The 7,500-nt window shown below is 37.1% G+C and overlaps 1 long non-coding RNA gene across 1 annotated transcript in view; it reads right to left on the bottom strand.

Annotated features, from left to right (window-relative positions):
- The window catches only part of LOC149135052 (uncharacterized), a 39,160-nt gene that overhangs the window by 31,659 nt on the left and 1 nt on the right, over positions 1-7,500 (bottom strand). Inside the window, exon 1 of the long non-coding RNA XR_016242257.1 lies at positions 3,346-7,500. This exon is cut by the window's right edge and continues 1 nt beyond it. This is a non-coding gene — a long non-coding RNA (uncharacterized LOC149135052). The remainder of the gene's footprint in view (positions 1-3,345) is intronic.

Genomic DNA, 7,500 nt, shown 5'->3' with positions numbered 1-7,500 from the left:
GACAAGCAAGTAGACAGACAGACAGACAGACAGACAGACAGATAGACAGACAGACAGATAGATAGATAGATAGATGGATATGGATATATAACATATAATTTTGTATCTCTGTGAAAGAAGACTTACTTTTGAACAGTTACCTAAATTCTATGCCTACTAAGCGTAAAGGAAGCCAGGCAAAGCTAAGCCATGCAAAAAATATTCGATGTTTCTGATGTATTTCAAGTTCCTGTCGAAGAATATAGTATATTCGATAAAAACGACATACTTGAAGCTATTATATTCCGTAAATGGAATGTTTAACAAAGCAACGATAAAATTCATTATTTTTCTTCTGCAGCTATCTTGTTTACCTAGAGCTCCTCCAATCGCTATTACATATCATATTTAGTTTATTTATATTTAGTTTTTTTTTTCTCTCTTATTTGTCGTAGAATATTACTCATATTTCTTCCCCTATGCTATCGCTAATATTAATTGTCGTAATAGAGGAATCTTCAGAACTAGAAGTAATGAATTTTAGCTACATAAGATCTGCAATAATGTCATCTGCTTTTTGTCAAGAAGTTGATAATTGCCAAAAGAGTAAGGTTCTAATCACAAAGAAGACGGACTGAATATATTCAAAGTTATTCTCGAAGATTAGGCGAATCAGCTCCTTTCGAGAATGTGGTAAAATTGGAATTACGGGACAGAACTCAAAGAGTTAGAATATTTTTAGACCCAGAGCTTTAGACTCAGACCCAGAGCTTAATACATGCATTGAACTGATTCAATATATTGAAATTACTTCTAAATTTCTGTTTGTCAGCAGTAAAATGTAATTGTTAACGGGAAGCAATTAGATATGTTTTTGAAAATGACCACGATAATATCATTGTTTTATTAAGTTTATATATGTATTAGTGCCAAAACTCTTGAAAATCTTCATATCGAGTTACACATAATTAATCGGGAGGCGCAATGGCCCAGTGGTTAGGGCATCGGACTCGCGGTCATAGGATCGCGGTTTCGATTCCCAGACCGGGCGTTGTGAGTGTTTATTGAGTGAAAACACCTAAAAGCTCCACGAGGCTCCGGCAGGGGATGGTGGCGAACCCTGCTGTACTCTTCCACCACAACTTTCTCTCACTCTTTCTTCCTGTTGCGCCTGTAATTTAAAGGGTCAGCCTTGTCACACTGCGTCACGCTGAATATCCCCGAGAACTACGTTAAGGGTACACGTGTCTGTGGAGTGCTCAGCCACTTGCACGTTAATTTCACGAACAGGCTGTTCCGTTGATCGGATCAACTGGAACCCTCGACGTCGTAAGAGACGGAGTGCCAATAATAATTAATCGAGTGTAATCAAATATACTGCGCTTAGACATACTTTTAATACACATGAAATATATTTAAGAGCAGGTTATCTGTGCATTGACATACTTTTAATAGCAGAAAATTATGTAATGCATCTTCGCTAGCAGAATATATTTTGTGTCTAATATCTAAAGGCATTGGTTAGAGAATGCAATGGAGCACCACCTCAACAGCTGTCGCATACATCGGAAATAAAAGAAGGGTGTAGACTTTTCACAGTAGAAGTGCTCAAAATACATCTAGCATATAAAATATTACTCAATCGTAGAAGCAAGTCCGTAATCTCTTGTAAATAGAAACTCAACACCTCAAATTTTTCCGCTATATTCATAACTCCAGATAAATAAACAGTTAAAACTCAATTAACTAAGAAGAAATATTTTATCATCGAAATGAAAGTATATACTGTATAAACACTTTAATTACCGAAACGTAAATAACTAGATTATTATAATTTCGCTTCGCCTATTAGATCCAGACATACACTATCCCAATATCAGAAATATTACACGAATGCATGAAAACATAAACATAGATATATGTGTCGATGACGATCTCTTCATATAGATGGGTGTGTAGGTGTGTATGTGTGGGGTGTTGTATCTACTGTGGCTGTGGCTATTCCTGCAGATCTCGAGGAGGAGGGGGAGGGAGGAGGAAGGGAAAGGAGGAGAAGGAGGAGGGGGAGATGAGGAGGGGTGATGAGGGGAGGAGGAGGAGGAAGAGACTACATTATATAAATAATATATTACCCAACTTGCTCTTAAGACATATAGGCGAAACTGGGTCGCAATATATGTATTTTATGTGTTTGCAAGAGTGGTCTGATACTTATTATGTGTATATATATATATATATATTCACACAGTCATACATACATATACAAATACAAATGCATACATATATATATATATATATATATATACATATATATATATATATATATATATATATATATATATATATATATACACATACATACATACACGCATACATATACCAACACACATACATATATGTATCTATGTAAATTCATGTATACAAAAAACACACGTACAACCAGTACATATATAATAAAGGGATTTTTGAGTGTCGTACGAGCAAGTGATTGTTTTTGAAGAAAAGGAGGAGTCATTTTATATTTATGGATATGAAAAAGTGACTAGTAAAGAAAGACTTTTCATGTGTGTGTTTCTGAGTGCATATAGCTAGATCAAAGCAGTTCAGTTCTTTCACAGAGTTCTGAAGTATTTGAGAATGTAAGCAACCCATTTTTAATGACAGAGATAGAAAGGAAGTTCCTTGTTCCGCAGGCACAACTTTGCTTGCATCTGTAAGAGACAGCGTTGTTTAATTGAAAGTTTCCTCATTTCCCAACTAAATTATTGGTTTCACATCTTGGCACAAAGCCAGTAGTTTCGAAGGATGGACAAGTCGATTAGATCGACCCCAGTACTCGACTGGTACTTATTTTATCGACCCCGAAAGGATGAAAAACAAAGTCGAGCTCGGCAGAAGTTGAGTTCAGAAAGTAAAGACGGACGAAATACTGCTAAGCATTTTGCCCGGCGTACTAACGATTCTACCAACTCGCCGCCATATTTTCCAACTAAATTATTATTATTAAGCTTGTCATATGCTCGAAAAAAAATTATTTTCTGGTCAAGAAGGTCTATATGACGACAGCAGCCGTCACTGGGCAAGAAAAAAAGATTTATTGTCTGCTACCCAGACAAATGGTGCTGTACTAAACTAAATCGAGTACGCTGATTCCGAATCTGAACTCAGAATTGCTGTAGCACGTCAGGATTTTGAGCTATGCGCATAATTATATATTAATACTATATTAGAATCAGGAATAGTTACGTTCAAGGTAAATGATTATTATAATAGTATATTAGTAATGCATATAGTTAATTTATGTTCAAGGCAAATAGTATTTTAATATAATAGTACATAGTATATTTATGTTAAGGGAATACTCACCTTATTTTTTATATGCTCAGCTCAGAAAAGTTTGAGACACTTGCTCTTGCGCTTATGCGTCGTGCTGGTCTCCCGTTGTAGGAACCAGCAGTAGTCACCCATCATGTGTGGATTGAACCGGCCTTGATACCTCGTTTCCACCTCAGATATGTCCTGATGGAACTTCTCCCCATGCTCATCACTAAGGACACCAAGATTCGTTGGAAAAAATCGAGATGAAAATGGAAAAAGTGCATTTTAAAAGACATTCGGCATCCCATTCTTTCAAACGCTGTTAGCATGTTGTTTATTAAATTAAGCGCTATGATTTCCAAGTTCTGTACAACTAACACGAATTAATCTCATGCCGTCAGCTCAACTGGATTCAGTTTACCTCTGAATTTGCTATCAGATATCAATTATCTGATTTCGGGTCCAATGAAAATGCCTGCTTTCAGTTTTGCGTCGCTTTTCTCTGCACCAAATTCTACTTTTAGGTACTGGAAGCCACAACCATTGTGTGTCATTGTTTTTACGAAGTTTTTCATGAGGCCGAGTTTGATGTGAAGGGATGGAAGGAAGAGCTTTTTGCGGGTCTACCAGTGGCATATGCTGCACGTTGTACCGACCATCTCTTTTAAGCCAGTCTTTTACAGTGTAATGATTGCTGTCGTTGCGGCTGTTCCAAACACACAAGAAGCACATATTTTTTTGTATATCCCAGCTGCAGTCCCAGGAGGAGGGAAATCACCTTTAAATCACCACAAATATTCCACTTATGAACTGAGTGATTAACTCCTTTCAGAATGAGTTCCATCGATTCAAAAGTTTCTTCCATACCGACAACATGACGCACAGGAATGGAAGGATTTTCATTACCATTATGTGACACCACAGCTTTGAAGCTAACCTTACTCGAGTCTGTAAACAATCTCCATTCGTTAGCCACAGGCGCGTGTCCTAGTTTTTGCATTAAGGTCAGTACAGAAACAAGCATTATTTTCTTGCCTGAAAAAGACAGATAAGCCTTTATGGCGAGAACGGAAAAAGGAAATTTCGTACCTTGCTGTTGAAGATTCCGTTGTTGTAGTTTGGATCCCAAAACCTCTGCCCTCTCCTTTGGCAATGCTGGGTCTCTTACTAAATCGTTCAAATCTTCTTGAATAAACTAGACTGGCTCATTTTTCTTAGAATCAACTGCGTACTCTTCGTCGATAGGAGAGTCAGGGGGTTCATCGTGTGTCGTCGTGTCAAAAAGCCTGTGAGAGGGGAAACTGGGAAAGGGTTCTCGAAGTCATGTGGGATCAGTTTTAGAGACGACTTACAACCTGCATACACAATTTCTGCTTTGGTCTTCTTTGAGAAACCATTAATTATTAGTCATGCAAAAGTAACAATCAGAGACATGATTGATTGGCTCACATAACCAAAGTTGTCTACGTGATTCACACAGCCTCTCCTATTCATGATTTAACACAATGAACACAGTTAAAATAGTAATCACGCAGAGCGAGAGATACACATACCCGAGGCTATAGTAGAAGACACTCGCCCAAGGTGCCACACAGTAGGACTGAACCCGGAACCATGTGGTTGTTAAACAAACTATTTACCACACAGCCACTCCTGCGCCTGTATATGTATAGTAATTTAATAAATACGTAGTATTGTGTCCACGTGTCAGACACTATCGCGTTTGTGATGCCAAATTTCGCAAACAGCTCTTGTAAAAAATTTGTCGCAGTTGAGGAGGTTAGTTTTTTTTTTATGAATGCTTGTAGCATAGTTACATTATTCGGCGTGAGCAGATTTTTTTTTTTTTTTTTTTTTTGGATCCGGTTTTCGTCCGTTCTTATCAATTATCTGTCCCAAGTATTTAATTTTTTCATAAAAAAAGATTCTCGCATTTTTCTTCCGTTAACTTGAACCCGTATTCTCTAATCTCGAATACTCTTTTAACGTGTTCTACGTGTTGCTAATGTGATTCACTTTTCATTAGAACATCGTCCAAATAGGCGATAGCAAAATCAGTCACCAAGCATTGTATCTATTACTTGCTGAAGAGAAGCCGCTTAATTTTAAATGAGCCATGGTGTGTATTAATGGTTAATAAGTATTTCTTCTACTTGAATTTGTCGATATGCTTCCGAGAGGTCTAATTTTGAGAAGAATTTCCCTCCATTCAATTTTGCAAACACTTCCTCAGGACTCAGCAATTGGTAGTCATGTGAGATTAAGCAATCATCCAACCCTCTTGAAAAATCTGCACAAACTCTTAACTTGTTGCTTTTCATTTTTACGTAGGCCGTAGATGCTGCCCAGTCTGAGTGGTCCGTCTTCTCGATTATTCCTAAACTTTCAAGTCTTTCAAGTTCCTTGTTTACCTGCTCTATTGCCGCGAACAGTACATTCGGTTTTGGCTTTAATACAGGTGTTGCACCTTGTTTTACTGCAATTTTTGCATTTGCTTTTGTGCAGAAACCCAGTTCCTCGTAGAAGATATCTGAAAATAAATGTTTTATTTTTTTGTTTCAATTCCTCAGACGCATTCGCACCTTCGACTGAACCGACTATATTCCCACACAAAACACTTATGGGCGTATTCCACAATTTGAACACTTCCATTCACTCGGTGAGAATATATTAAGTGAACTTTTTAGCACATATTTTTGCCGTTTCCATTTGGTCACGAAATGTAACATTACACATAAATTCACCAACAAAATACAGTCTTTTGCCCATAACACTATGTGCGGCTTTTGTAGATTTAATTAATTTCGGCTTACTGGCATACTTCCAAGTTTCTTATTTACAATGGTAATATCACTTCCAGTGTCTAACTGCATTTTTAATCTTCTATTTAAGTTGCACATTCACAAATTTCCTCTTTGTTATATTACCATTTTCTTTCGACGACATCTTGTTTATTCTTTTTCCTTTGTTCCAGCGTTTTGTCATTTTGGTTTTACTGTGTGCTTTTACGGTCCAATTTTTCCACAACAGAAACAGTGTGCTTTCTTAAATGGACATTTTTTGCTCAGGTGTAGACCTCCACATGCAAACATGGATTTTTTTTCCCTGACTTTTGTCCTATTTGTACTGTATTTTAGTACACACTTGATTTCTATTCTGCCTATTTCGCACTTGTTTCACTTGGGAGCAATCTTTATGTTCAATTTTCTCTATCGTATCTTAAATTTACTATTCTTTCACACTCTTCTCATACTTGGTGTAAGGTTATAGCCTGGTTTTGTTCCAGCTTGGCGAGAATTCTTGTTCTTACTTCTGCGTCTGTTTCTGCAGTTAGTCCCTGAATAAATATCGGGCACTTGAACATATCTGACGTTAATTCGTCCAGCTTGAACTTTTCACGTTTCCTGTTAACTCTACCAACATATGAGATGTAGTCCTCCACATTATTCTTTTCTAGGTTCAAACAATTTCAACGTGTATTGACGAACGAGATTTCTTCACTAAAAATTTTACACAATATGTCTATTGTGTTTTTAAGGTTTATGTCAGAAGGTTTTTTTCAGGAGTCCGTAATTGATGTAACGCTCATGTTCTCCTGCTGCCAGTTTTCTTAAGATCAAACGCGTTGTCCCAATCTTTGCACTCTTTATTGAAGATTTGTTCGTATCTTCTATAGTAAGCCTCGAAAGTAGCTCCTCCTTCGTCTGATTCGTACTTGAACTCAAGTTCGCAACATAATCTGGCGGGAACATTTTTTCAGCATTTCCTGACGACTTACTATTCATTAATTGCAGCATTTTTTGCTGTAATAGTAACTGTTGTTGTAGTTGTTGTTGTTGTTGTTGTTGTTATTTGTGCTGTTGTTCTTGCGGCTGTAGCTGCGTTGTTGCTTCAGCTGTCGTTCTTGCAGTTGTAGCTGCTGTGTACGTGTGTGTGTATATGTATATGTATGTATGCATGCATGTATGCATATATCTTTTACTTGTTTCAGTTATTGGACTGCGGCCATCTTAGGGTACAGACAGACACACAGAAGCGTAAATAGGTTGATTGTTATTTTCATATGCATTTGGCCCAACTACTGTTAAATGTATACATCTGTTCTATATCCTAACTTAGTATTAACTTGTGATATTCGGATTGAGATTAGAGCGATAAGAATGTGTAACTGCCCAACACACTTAAGTCTAAAGCCTAAATTAC

The sequence above is a fragment of the Octopus bimaculoides genome, chromosome 6, assembly GCF_046866305.1.
Source record: "Octopus bimaculoides isolate indiv1 chromosome 6, ASM4686630v1, whole genome shotgun sequence".
Taxonomy (NCBI): Eukaryota; Metazoa; Mollusca; class Cephalopoda; order Octopoda; family Octopodidae; genus Octopus; species Octopus bimaculoides.
The sequence above is the reverse complement of the archived record's forward strand: the minus strand, read 5'-3'. Positions and strand labels throughout refer to the sequence as shown.